Here is a 15,313-nt window from a genome sequence, read left to right as displayed (position 1 = left end):
TGTCCATAGTACTGTCAGAAGGTTTAAATATTTTAGAGGCAACAGATGGGTAAGCTTGGCAATGACCGAGACTGAAGAGCTTGAAGCCAAAAGATATTTTTTTGGAAAAACAAGAATTCCCGGCATAGTTATATGCGTAGATGGCACGCACATACAAATTTTGAAACCTGCTGGAGACAATTCGCACCTTTATTATAACGATAAAGGTTGTTCCCTATTTTCGCCTCCACCAGTTGCTTGTAATTCCCTTTTATTGTGCGCCAACTTTTTCTTTACTGCTGATTTAAAATCTGACCAAACCTTTAATTAAAACGCAAATAAGTACTTATATTCTCAATGAACTTTTGAATTATCAACAAACCTTTTTCCATTCTGAAATACTCTTCGATGGGGGCCCTAATGAATTCAGTTCCTCACGCACACTCTCCCAAAATTGCTCTACCTCGTTAAGAGCACTTCTGGTAAAATTTTTTGCAATATCGGGACGCTCCTTCATACGAGATATTAAACCTTTAAATTGCTCTCTGGTGGTTGTGCGTTTCCTAAAAAATATAAATTTTGCCATTTGTATAAATTTTGCCAATATATATAATCCGAAAAAAAACAAATAAAAATGTTTTTCCTTACATTTTATTGCTCTCCATCTTTATTATAATAATATCCGCAACGCAATGACCTGCGGATGAGAAACGAGTAAATTTGTTTGAAACGCGAATTGAATGCGTTGTTGGTAATGTCATTTTTTTTAATCGATCCGTAAACCACATTATCGATCCGCATACTGCTTTATCCGACGTTTATTATGATACCGAACACTGTCGGATCGAGTATAACTCCCTCCGCAACCATCCGGCGGATACCATAATAGGGGTGAGTTTCTCTGTTTCCTCTGCTGTTATCTTCCTCCATTCTGCCTGCATGACACTCCGCAAAACATCTTACTAGTAATCGCTTGCTGATGAATTCTTTTTTCCAATAGATCCCACAGATGCTCGATGGGGCTAAGATCTGGGGACTGTGGCGGTTAAAACACCGCTGTTTTGGGGCGTTGTACAAGAGCCAAAGCTTAACGATCTCGGCTGTGTGCTTCGGGTCGTTATCTTGTTGAAACCATAATGTTCTTGATAAGCCGAGATTTTCTGCACTTCGCTTTAAATTCCATTTTAGTATGTTCAAGTATCCTATTTATCCATCGTCGAATCAATAAATTCTAACTGACCCACCCATTTGTCGCCATGCAGCCCCAAACCATAACCCCGCCACCTCCGTGCTTAACCGTACCAACAAAATTTTGCTTTTCAAGAGCAGTTCCGGGTTTTCGCCAAACAATTTGACGGCCTTTTATACCGAATATACAAAATTTACCTTCGTCTGAAAATATTACTTTTTTCCAGAACTCGGGAGGCTTATTTATGTACTCATTAGCAAACTGAATGCGTGTACGTCTGTTCACAAGAGAAATGAAAGGCATTCTTCGGGCGACTCTACCATGGTATCCAGCTTGACGTATAACTTTTCTGGTAGTTTCAGCGCAAATACTTTTTTTAAATGTTTGATCTATGTTTTCAACTAATTTTGAAGATGTAATCCGGGGGTTAACCTTTGCCAAGTTGATTATAGAACGCTCTTCCCGGGTCGATAATTTTTTCGGACGCCCTGACCTGGGCTTAGATGTAAAAATTCCAGTTTGCCGAAAATTTGTTACAACTCGCTGAATAGAGGAATACGTTCTCCCAATAGATTTTCCAATATTTCGGAAACTTTTTCCGTCTTTCCATATTTTTATAATTATTTTCCTCTCAGAAACCCTTATTTCTTTTCCCTTTCCTTCCATGTTCTTTAATTATCTCCAGTTATAAATAAAGCTTTGTTAACATTCAGTCGAAGTAATGCGCAATCAAAAATTAATATAAACAAGGAAAAATATCTTAAAATTAACGGTATCATTAAAATAAACAGGCTGAACGCAGACTTTTTGGTGCCACATTTACATGCTGCTGAAATTATTTTCCCGTTATCTAAAAAGTGAAGTGAGGAATCTTGTTTTTTTTGCCCTTAAAAGCTGGGAATGTAGTGAATTAACAAATTGTAAAGATTTCAATTTAATCATAATATTCTATTTTGCTTTTAATAAATTTAAGAAGGCTATTCGTGTGAACGCAGACTTTGTGGGGCATGTGTATGTGGTTAGATGGGAACTTATCAAAAAGTTATTGTGAAGTAAGGAATTCCATTTTTATCTTTTTCGCAAAGCCAACGAAGTCGCTGGGGCTTATAAAGATATGAATAGTCTGTCTAGTAGAAGCGTGGTCGGCAAAATTGAAACTTACAGTTTTGTTATACAAAAAATTTAAATGCTGCTAAATAGGCGCTTCATTTTCGCAATACGCATTGTGCAATTTGCTAGTTTTGTGAGAAATTTAGACATCATATGAGTTCCGCATATGAAAACGATTTGAAGCAGGCATTAAAGGCCTAAAATTATCACATGCATCTACAGCAAAATATTTAAAAAAGCCGTAGACATTCATAAATAAATGGATGCAATGATATACCAAAGTTAAAAACGTTGACGACTTCCCCAAACGAGGCCCAAAAAATACCTCGTCAAAGCAAGATCAGCGGATCATTGATTTGTTTATGACAAGCTGAACTTATTGTTGCGTGAACCTGAAGCAGTTTTAAGGAAAAGAGGTGTTAATGTATCCAAAGGACGGGCAAAAAACACCGGTGCTCTAATTATCACTCATTGAAAAAGGACTTGCATGAGCTAAAGCAAATTCAGATTAGAGATCAGAGATAATCGCGAAATATGTCTCGAAGATGTGAAGCCATAATGGCTAGTGGTGGATCTTCAATCAAAAAGTTTCATATGTAGTTGACGAGCGATGAGTCAGCTAAAACCACAAGGTTTTCAACGCTCCCATTACCGTCGATTCTACGTTACTGGAACGGCTTGCATTAATATTCGGCCGAGGACTTATGCTGACACAACAACAATTACAACAAGCCATTAAGGCTAGTACTAACTTCTGAATCGTAAAATTTCGCCACCAACTTGCATTTGGCATGCCGTGAAAAGATGTTAGTAACATTTATTGACAAATGAGAATAAACGTAAAATGTATGAGTATCGCCCCAGAAGCAATTTGTAAATTAAGTTAAAAAAATTAAGGTAAGAAAAGTGTTTTTAAACAAATTAATACACATACATATATATTGGAACAAAAATAATAAAAAAAATTTACTTACGCTCTTTGCGTAGACGTTTCGCTTAAAGATATCATACCTTCGGGGTATTCAAACTCAAAACGTATTGATATTGTATGATATAATATCTATATGTATATACTCACTTACTCATTCACACTTTATAAACAGATATAGTTTGCGCGATTTACACAAAAGAACAAAATTTTAATATATTCGTAAAAAATAATATTTTTATTCAATATTTAAAGAACAAAAACTACCAAATTCATTTCTGGAATTAGAGAACTTAAGGTAATAACGAAATAAGGCACACATTTATGCAAAAATATTATTCGTACATAGCCATATAAAGAATATTTTATTAAAAAAATAATAGAAAAAACGAGTATTCAGTAAATTTTTGGGCCGTCTTTAGCTTTAAAAACTGCTTTCTCCCACTCAACACTTAATAAAGCTGTCATTAAGACGCCTTTGATGTTATTTTCGGCTTTCGGATTATACTTTCTAAGAGCTCCCTGATATGATCAATTGGGTTCAGATCCGGTGATTGAGGTGGAGTTTTAAGTTGCTTACAGTGGTAAATAAGCCATTCTTGCACGAGATAAGATGCGTGTTTTGGGTCATTGTCTTGTTGAAATAAAAACCCTTTAGCATCCAGTCCAATTTTTACGGCACTATCATGCAAATTATTCTTCAAAATATTTAAATACAGATGGTTGTCCATTTTATCATCAATAAAAACCTATTTTCTTACTCCAGATGCAGCTATGCACCTCCAAACCTTTGCATTCCCCCTCCATGCTTAATGCTAGGAATAAGATTTTTTTCATTCAGTTCCGTATTTTTTTTTTCGCCATCTGATCCGAAAACATTAAATTTCGACTCATCACGGAATATAACGTTTTCCCAAAAAGAATCTGACTAATTTATATACCAATCTCTTCTTTCTGTTAATACATGAAATGTAGGGCTTGCGCCGTGCCACTGTGCTATGATAACCAGCTTTATGCAGACAATTACGGACTGTTTTTGGGCTTACTCTTTTATGCAAAATCTCTTGAATATATTGGGGGGAGGTTATTTTTGGATTTTGCGTTCTTCACGCGGAGTGAATATTTTTCGCCTTCCGGCTTGGTGGTGATTAGCTTCCAATTTACCAGTATTAACGTAATTAGCAGTAACACTTTGCACCGTAGAATACAATTTGCCAATTGTTTTGCCCATTTCGCGCGGATACTTGTTTTGCAAGTACAATTTAATAACAATTTTACGCATTTCTAATGGTAAATCCGCACTTCGTCCCATTTGGTCACTTTCAATCGAGATATTACGCGCAATTGAAATTGAATCGGCGATAAAAAATTGAAATTGAATCAATATTAGTAAAAACTCAAACGATTTTTACTGTTACTTTTGCAGCAACATACCATGAGTTGAAAGTGTACGAATAAATGTTTTGCAGCTTTTGCTATATCTGCCTGCTTTCCTTTTAACCCTTCAGTGTGAGTTCAAATAACGGGTGTTTTGTTTGCGGTAACTCATTAGGAATGTAACATGAAATATATTGTCACAGCAAACATTTTGCGCATAGCTAAAATTTTTTATGACTACGCAGGGTGTACGATAAAATGTGTGACCACCGTATGTTATATCATTACCTAACAGTTTCCCAACATATTAAAAGTTTTAGCACCATTGAATCAATTTTAAACCCAAATTGCAATGATTGTTGGAAACTCAAATCAATTTTTAAAACTAGAAAATGTGGAAAACACGTGCAGAGTTAGATTTATTCAAGACAGCGTAATTAGAAATAAATGGCCTTAAACCTTTATTCGCACACAGATGGGGCATAAAAAATTGCATTCATTTATTTTATTTTATTTATTTATTTATTATTAATTATTTATTACAGTTTATAGAATTGATTGATCAGAACGTATACATATACACATACATACGTACATATAAATGAATAAATATAATATAAAGAACACAATTTACAAAATGTCTATATACCGTTACATAGTTAATTGAATGTTAAAAGCAGTTACAAATAAAATCACCGTCACAATTTCCACTCGTATGCCCCCTGCTCTTGCAATAAAGCATACAATTTAAATGATTTCCGATTTCATCGCAATGCACAAATACCGGCTTTGGACGTCCTGGACTGCGAGGATTGTCTTCGAAATTCGTTTGATAACCTAAACAAACCAAAAAGAACAATTCATGTACTATGTAATAATTTAATATGTGTATTTGTAGTATTTATGTATGTATGAGTGTATGAATGTACGCGTAAGGGAATTGAATAAGTATAGATAAGCTTGAGGAAAAAGAAATCCGTTATTTTTGAGTAAAATTCAACACTTTATTTAAAAAATTTGATTATTTCCAACCTTCTGCTCCTGCTGGTTAACTTCGATTATTTCTGTGATTTTATCGACATTTTCGAAGTCGGTTCTAAGGTCATCTTTAACATAAAAATGCCTGAACGAAATCGACGAACCAAAATTGCTAGTAATTAGCTGTTACAGTATCGGCACCATAAACACCATTCACAATTTCCGCGGTCTGGCTTGCATTTTCGGCTTTATCAAAAAAAATAAAAAGTAGTTTAAAAAAACTAAAAAACACACTTTTATTTCTAATCGAACTAAAAAGTAGAAAATAAATTTTAATGACAAAGGGACCTATAATGAAGTAATAGCAAATCGAACGATCAGTCATAGTCAACTACCTCAGAACGGAATTATAACAAAAATTAAGATACAAATAGAGTAATTCAAATTAGAGTTAAAAGCGTGGGATGCTTGATATAGTAAATATTACAATCATTCTATTGGCAACTACCTATGTACAGAGGGTTATGAAAGTGAAGCAAAAAAGCGTGTTTTTTAGTTTCGTTAAACAATTTTTTTTTATTATGAATGAAAATTATTGTTATCATTGCAGTCAGTGAATAAATGATTCGATATATTCGTGTTATATTTAATTCCTTTCTTATCGACTGCGAGTCAAAAGCTATGCAGTTATCGGCCGTGATAAAGAAGTAGTCGGGATGAAGAACTTATTTCGTGGAAGGAGCCTGAGAAACTGATTTACAAGAATAAATAAAGATTTTTCATTTTACAACCAAGTTCACCTTACTTTTTGCCCACAGTAAAAAAAAGAAAATATTAATCCTGGCAATCCTAATAAGGATAATGGAAAACTTTTATCAAATTATTGCATTGTCATCGGTCCTTGATAGGTGTGCAAAATTTCAAGTCGATCAGATTTTTAGAAGCCAGTGAAAATTAAGCTCAAAGATTCCGTTACATACATACATACATACATACATACATATATTACATACATACATACATACAACCCGACCTAATAAAAGTGTGTTAAAAACTGTAAATTGTACGGAATTTTCTCTTAATTGACTTTCAGTGTTAATACCCTGTGACTCACAACTGAAGGGAACAAACAAACAGCAAAAGAATTTTTTAGTGTGAATTGTCACCTTGACAACGAGCGTAAACTTTAAATTGTTAAATTTATACTTTACGAGATATTTGGATATTTTTTTCTCCAAACTATAATAATATTTATGTGAAATATAAACCAAGTATTTAATTCACTTCTTGAAGCTCGACGAAGATGTTACAAGATTTGTTTACACGAAAAAAGTACCTCGATGAAAAAGTGTTTTTATACTAATATGTGGTTGCTGAACAAGAAAATGAGTTGAATTTATATTTTCAAATAAGTGTTTGAGTTATAGGCAAAAACACTGTATTCTAGGTTTTAATGCACTTATTGAAAAAAAAACTTCAGAAAAACGAATAAAACTAGTCTATCATGGATATCGTTCGCAAGCTATGTTCCACCTCTTTGCGTTAATATATTCTTTGTCTTTCTGAATTTTGCTTTCTGAGTTACAGCCGTTTATATTCAAAAATAAGAATACTTTTAGAAAGTTTTCATTTTTGTTCTTTAGTTTTAGTTTAAAATCCCTGTAAAAAAATAATCCAAAGTGTTAAAAAGAAAGGCTATTTCATTCAAAAAATGTGAAACCTAAGAGCGCCCAAATCGGGCGCTCCCATGACAGTCGGTACTACGTAACCGGCGCGACCCGGATTTACTTTATATGTGGCCAAGGACTGTCACCTCAGCAGCATTCCTCGTATATAAGTATATGGGAAATGTTATGCTGCTACAACAGTAATAACAGCGCTCAAATCGGACAGAATTTGTAATATTATAGTTATGACAAATTAAATAAAAGCGTCCACTTAAAATTTGTACTACATTCACTGTTTGAGCTGAAAATATGTTTTTTTGCCCAAACTAAAATTTTGAACTTAAACGTCTGGAACTCATTTGTCGCTTTTATTTAGCTTGTTATAGCTTTTAAATTTTCTTAAGCATTGCTTTTCAGGATTTTCTTTTTGTCAATAACTGCGAAAAAACCTAGAATAAGGATTTTTTGCCTGCATCTCGAAAATGCTTCTTTGGGAAATAAATTAACTTTATTTTCGTGCTCAGCGACACTAAATTAGTTGTGAAGTTTTTTTTTTAGCGAGATACTACTATTTAAGAAAACTTTCCGAATTAATTTCTCAAGCAAATATTCCACAATGTATTGAAACAAAATACTATAGTTGGTATTAACGAAATAAGAGTAAAAATATTAGGAAATACTACTATTGGCTAATTGTTTTGTAGTAGAAGCTTACAAATCCCTGCTTAGTGCGGCAAAGCCAACAACCGTTGTCGTCAACCTCAGCAAACTGACTGTTTCAACAGGTTGGGTGCAACGAGCGAGATATAGTACAGGGTGGGCCATGTAAAATTTGCTTTTTGAATCGGCTATAAACAAAAAACTAATCAATATTTTTTCAAACTTTCTTTTTTATTTTGAAGATTGAACATTGTCATTTATGAATGAAAAATAATATCGTTCAAATGACTGGCACGTTGGGCTTTACAGTAGTCCATTCGATCAACCCAATCTTTAAGCACATTTTCGATTGTTTGGGCTCCAATTTCATGAATAGCAACTTCGATTTCGTGTTTTAAAGCATCAATCGTCTCTGGATGGTTCGCATAGCATTTGTCCTTAACGGCTGCTCACAAAAAATAGTCCAACGGGCTTAAATCACAGCTCCGAGGCGGTCAATTGATATGGGAATTCCGGCTGATTATTCGGTTTTCAAAAACGTTAACCAAAAGTTCGAGTGTAACTTTGGCAGTGTGACAAGTTGCACCGTCCTGTTGAAACCAAATGTCGTCCATGTCATCCTCTTCAATTTTTGGAAACAACTCGTTGAGCATGTCACGGTAACGCTCGCCATTTACTGTAACCGCGGCTCCTCGCTCATTTTCGAAAAAAAATGGCCCGATGATACCGCCAGACCAAAATCCGCACCAAGCAGTGACTCGTTGTGGATGCATTTGCTTCTCTACAGTAACGTGTGGATTTTCTTAGCCCCAAATCCGATAATTTTGCTTATTGACGTAGCCACCGATGTGAAAATGAGCTTCATCAGAAAAGAAGAAGAAGAAGACTCAAAACTTTGGAAATAGGTTTTCAATATTTCCCAATTTTGTCCAAGCGTATAGCGTCCCATTTCGTAAATGTCAAGCCTTTAAGTAAATTATGATCTCATTTGACATGTCATTTGTGTTACCGTTCTCAAAAACATAGGTGGTTCAAAAAGCAAACGCTATATGGCCCACCCTGTAGATGATCTCATATAAGTGAGCATGTGAGGAAGAGGTGATTTGTGTCATGCGGCTTATCTCCACATGTCGGGCATATACTGAGTATGCCTCAATCTATTCTGAACAGGTATGAGTGTAATCGCATCTAGAACTCAATTGTGCTCAGGGTAGCGCGGATCTCCAGAAGCAGGTTAAGCTTCTCGTCTGCTATACTTGCCCTTAACACTATTAATTAGTATCCCTACAATTTCTTCTCATATACAGCATGGTGCCAAATTATAAGTACAGGGTAGCCAATATTCGACGGACCCATCTGGCAATCCTGTATGTTTTAACAGAGTCGTGAGAGCGCTTAATGACATACCGCGTTGGAAGCGTCAGTCCAAAATTGTTGAAATTTACATTCAACAAAAGAAGTCAATTGTGAAAACTCAACGTGCGTATAAAAAATTAAATAATGTGAAAAGTGCGCCTTCTAAGAACACCATTAAACGTTTGTACGAAAAGTACGACCAAGGCGATCGGGTGAGAATATTTCTCTTGTACGGGCCAGTGTTAAGACGTCGCCAAGGACATCCCAAAATCGCCGTTCTCAGCAATTGGGCATTGCTCGGACCACTTTACAACGAATTATCCATAAACCATCCAAAAAGCTTATAACACGAAATTTCAAATTTAGTACAAAATTGTTCAAAATTTCAACAAAACTTTGTACGTTTTAACGAAATTTCAAATTTAGTACAAAAGTTTTCAAAATTTCAACAAAACTTTGTACGTTTTAACCTGAATATTTAAACTTTTTTTGGGTAATCAGTTTTATAATGCATTAAATTTTAGTTTCTGGTGACCAAAAAATGCCGTTGAATTTTGGCAATATTTTGTGTTGACGGTGCTAGGCTTTTCCTTACATACAAAGAAGTACTTTGCATGGAAGAAAACGCATGACCCCTCAGTGAAAAAAATTGTCAAAAAACCAACAGTATTTTGTAGTCATTTGCAACTACATACCACTTTGTTATACTAAAATTCAATGGGCTATAAAACCACAAAACCAGAAAAATTCTGAAAATTTTGGTTAGACAGACGAAAGCTTTGGAGTTTATATGAGTAGAAATCGTTTGAGTATTAATACTTGTTAGCGTAAGTAGGTTGTGATTGGTCTCCGATAACAGCCTTCAGAGGTCGAGAGTTCATATGACGTGGGTTTAGATCTCGTCGGTCATTTGGAGGAGATGCCTTCAGAGGTGGATCGGCTTCCTGCAGTTGTTTGTTGGGACAAACCCCCAGTAGGAACTGTTTGCTGAGAGTGGCATATGCTTTTTAACACGCCTCGCTGTGAAGATGATATACGTGCGTCATCAGAAGTGCAGCGTTTTGGCAGGTTAGAATCTTCGTCCACTATGTCTCACTAAACGCCGGCATCCAAATGTCTGCTATATAGTTTATGACCAGCGGGCATATGAACTTAAATGTTGCCAGTAATGTTTTTTGCCTTTGCTACACCTTAAAAGTGGTCGCGGTTTGATACGCCGAGATAGAGGAGAGTAAACTATAGAAAATAACATCCAATAACTTAGGGTTGTTTACAGTCGGATTTGGTGTATCATCTGTGTATATTTTACATCCAGCTGGAGTTTAATTTCTACCGTCCATGTGTTGAAAGGGTTAGTTGTGGAATTAGGGGGGGAAAGTTGGGAGAGAAAACGTTTTACCTTTAAACACAGGTCATCTCTTTCACTGATATATATGTTTTATATGTATGCATGTGGGTATTGACCAGGAATGTATGTATGTATGAACGTATGTTTGTTCGTGATTACCAAGCAACGGTAAGCCATGACACAGCATCGACATCAAAATCACTGCCATGACGAACATTTTTACTGTAATTTGTGACAGCATTTCCCGACTAAAGAGCAGCTTCCGCAAACAAATTTATGCAAATGTGTGTATATTGTAATTGTTTATTATGACACTATGCCAAGTGGACTGCGAAAACAAATTCAAGTAATAAATAGTTAAAAAAGTACACGTTCTTTGTCTGACTGTCCGCTAGTCCGCTAGTCTTGAGCCATTACCGATCGCTTTGAATTTTCACAATAAACTGATTTGGAAGTGCTCGGTTGTTGTTTTTGAGACGGTTGCAATGGGTGATAATGCTTTGAGGAGGCGATGCCCTATGGGAGGTGGAAAAGATAATCATATGTCGACTGTGTTTTCGAATTTGAATTTTAATTTTGCCTGATGTGAGCTATTATTAGTAATTCGCATACCGACATTGCGCTGACATATTTTACATTATAAGGAGCTTGCTGAAATGTGCCATACAGGCGGTGTTCACATATGTACATAAAGGTAGGGTCTGATATTTTTCAAATTATTATTACTATTTATTTTTTGCTCGAGTCAGTATAGCTCATTTATTTTATTATATACCTATATGTATTTATGGATAAAAATAAATCCATTATTCTTGCGTAAAATTTTTGCGCAAATGGTTTAAAACGATTTTATGGTCGATATTTAGCTCCTGGGCGATGCTACGACTACTAATATGTTGGTGAACTGCGATTATTTCTGTGATTTTATCGACATTTTCGAAGACGGGTGTGCCTGTGCGAGGTGCATCTTTAACATCAGTGCCTGAACGGAATCGTCGACACCAAAATTGCCGGTAATTAATATAGCTGTTACAGTATCGACACCATAAACACCATTCACAATTTCAGCAGCCTGGCTTACATTTTCGCCTTTATCAAACAAAAACTGTAAAATGTACTGAATTTTCTCTTTATTGACTTCCATTGCTAATACTTAAACAGCAAAAGAATTTTTTAGTGGGAAATGTCACTTTGACAACGAGCATTTACTTTAAATTGTTTGATCGATACTTTACAAGATATCGATCACTACAGCCATCTACCGAGAAAATAATGGATTTCTATTTACCCAAACTAATATTTAATGTGTTTTTGACGGATTCAATCTAATATTCGCAATACACAAAATTACCCATATGCAGTCATAATCGCAACCCGGTGTGATTCATCACCTGATTAGTCGATTCCAATTTTCATCAGCTTCCCTCTATTCGAAAGTCCAAGGAAATCTAGTCTGGTTACTAGTTCTTAAACTTTAATACCAAGCAGTGTTTTGTAAAAATAAGTAAAAATATGGTAAATACTTCTTAGGTATGCATATAAGGCATTTTTCAATAGGTGCGCTTCAACTGTTTTCCGATAGGGAGGGCGAACGACGCAATATTTTTTATTTTTCGCTTGTCATTTGTAAACTTCATTAGTATACATTTCATCATGGAACGCTACACACTTGAGCAACGATTGCAAATCGTGCAAATTTTTTATGAAAATAATCGTTCTGTTGCTGCTACTTTAAGAGCATTACGGCCATTTTACGGTCCATTTAACAAGCCGTCCCGTTTTGGGGTTATGTGAAGTCATTGGTCTACAGTCTACAAGCCGGCGACGATTTGTGAGCTCAGAGCCAATATTGAACGCGAAATTGCTGGAATTTCGGTCGATTTATGCAAAAGAGTGGTCGAAAATTGGGTTCAACGATTGGACTTCGTAAAACGTGCACGCGGTGGTCATGCAAAAACAATCGAATTTCATACTTAAATGTATATGTTCAAACTCGATAATAAAAAAAAATTAGTTAAAAAAGTCAAACCGTTTGTGTTTTATTCAAAAAAAAAGTTGAAGCGTTCTTACTGAAAAACGCGCTACATATACAGTAGATTCTGTTTTTATGAGGTAGATACGTTCCGCAAGAAACAGCGTAAAAAAAACAACGTAAAAAAAGCTACCAGTTCTATAGGTAAACGAAATATTGTATTTTTGAAAATTATATTGTATCTTTATTTAAGAAACGTCAGAATCGAAAAATAAATTTACGTCAGAAATAGAATCAGACAATACCCACATGTTGCGCATTCGTTTAGGATTTGGCGTAAAATCACTTTCGTCACTTGAGGAAATGTACACGTCTGATCTAGATGGTTATGCAGGCGGTTCCATACTTGTAGGGTTAGCATTTCTGATGTAATCTGTGATGAGTTTTTGCTTAGCTGGTTTAGAATCTTGTTTATATGTACAATTCCCGATAGGTCGACATGCATTTTTTAATTTAAAAAAAAAACCGCACTATTTCAAACCGCATAAAAAAAAGCCGCATAAAAACAGAACCTACTGTATATATATATATATATATAAACAATATATATATAAAATATATATATATATATAATTGGCGCGTACACCCTTTTTGGGTGTTTGGCCGACCTCCTCCTCCTATTTGTGACGTGCGTATTGATGTTGTTCCAAAAATGGAGGGACTTACAGTTTCAAGCCGACTCCGAACGGCAAATATTTTTTTATGAGGAGCTTTTTCATGGCAAAAATACACTCGGAGGTTTGCTATTGCCTGCCGAGGGGCGTCCGCTATTAGAAAAAACTCTTTTTTAACTTTTGTGTTTTACCGAGATTCGAACCTAGGCTCTCTCTGAATTCCGAACGGTAGTCACGCACCAACCATTCGGCTACGGCGGCCGCTTTAATATACTATAATATATACATATAATACTATAAATACTCATTATATAATTATCAATTCCTTGCGTTCAAATTCAGTTTGGACTGCAAATGTTTAATTTTTCGTCTACTGCATAAGGTCAAGTTACAGTTACTATGAAATTAATATATTTACACCAGCTTTCACAATATTAGCCGAGCGACAATTCGCAAAGTTTTGGCTTTTCATTTCTCTTTGTACAAAAATATAGTTTACACTACAACAAAAACCAGTTTGAAGTTTCAAACTTTGCACAAAATTAAAGAAAATTAACAATCTTTCATTAAAAGCTCAGAATTTTTAATCAAAATTTTTAGAAAGATTTCGAGTATGCAATTTTATAACCCAATAAATTTTAGTACAATAAAGTGAAATTTTTAAGTGGCTCAAAATTGCGTAGATTTTTGACAATATTTTGTTCCTGGCAGCCTTGTGCTTGCACCATAAAAAAATTTCGAGCATTCGTTATATGGAAGAAATGGTTAAAAAAATTTAAATTTTGATGAAAGTTAGTTGAAAAACAAGTTTTCAAAATTCAGCGCGGCTTGGAGCCACTTCAAAATTCCACTTAAATTTCACTGGTATTAAAATTTATTACTATAATTATTTCCTAGCGGGACAGCTGGGGGCGCAAAGTGCCGAAACAAATAAAATCCATTGGCATCGATTCTTGACTTTAAGCTTTATTTGCGGCCATGTCAGCTGTTGTGAATTCATCGTACAGTCTTCGTTTCCAAGATCCTTTGGGTCGACCTTTACGGCGTGAGCCATTATGGATTCCAGTCGAAAGGCATTCTGCTGATGTCAGTCTCAAATTTTCGCAACGTATGACCAATTCATTCCCACTTACGCTCGCGCATCTCAATTTGAACTGTCCTTTGCTTACCTCGGGTGAGGAGCTCATCATTTGACACCCAGTTATCGGGCCATCACATGCGCAGGATGACTCTAAGGCAGCGATTTATGTACATCCGAAGCTGTTTTGTTGTTGCAAGGGCCGCAGACCATACTTCACAGCCATATAAAAACACTGATTTTGCGTTGGAGTTAAAAATCCTTAAATTTATTGGGCTATTAAATTGCATACTCGAAAGCTTTCTAAAAATTGTGATTAAAAAGTTAAAAGTTTTAGTGAAATATTGTTGAATTTTTTTTAATTTTGTGCAAAGTTTAAAACTTTAAGTCATACGATTTTTTTTGTAGTGTAGATTATAGGTAGGAATTAATTCCTAATCAGTCATGATGGCATGAAAATCTTTGATGCTCTAAAATTATTAAAACATATTACGAAAATGATCGATCTTTAAGAACAACACATCGCGAAATTCATGCATTTTTTGACCATTCAAAGGTTGTTGGAAAATTTTCAAGAAGTTGGTTCTGTCGAGGATAAAAAAAGTTAGATAGGTGAAATGGTTGAAGTACCACTCCGACACTCCCCAAGTAGCACTAAAGCGCCGTTTTTAACCCCTAATTATGAGACCTCCAGTAGGCAGATATCTACAGCAAGCCAGAGCTGTTGATGTAATGGAGAAGATTAATTTGGCGTACTGTCCTAGGCTGTCGAAGAAAGGAGCACCCAGTGATCTTAATTGTCCAGCTGTGAAACCTCAACATTTACAGAGAAATAACAGTCTCCTTCTCTGAAAGGCCCCCACAGCTTCATCAATGGGAGTTAAATGGTAAACCTAGCGTTTCTGCGTGTGAGCCGATAGTTCCCAGGTCTTTCTGAGTCCTCCTTCTATCGTACTGGGGCCAAAGGGTCTTCGAAACACCACATGAAGAATTGGAG

Source organism: Anastrepha obliqua, chromosome 4, assembly GCF_027943255.1.
Source record: "Anastrepha obliqua isolate idAnaObli1 chromosome 4, idAnaObli1_1.0, whole genome shotgun sequence".
NCBI lineage: Eukaryota > Metazoa > Arthropoda > Insecta > Diptera > Tephritidae > Anastrepha > Anastrepha obliqua.
Note: the sequence above shows the minus strand (reverse complement) of the source record.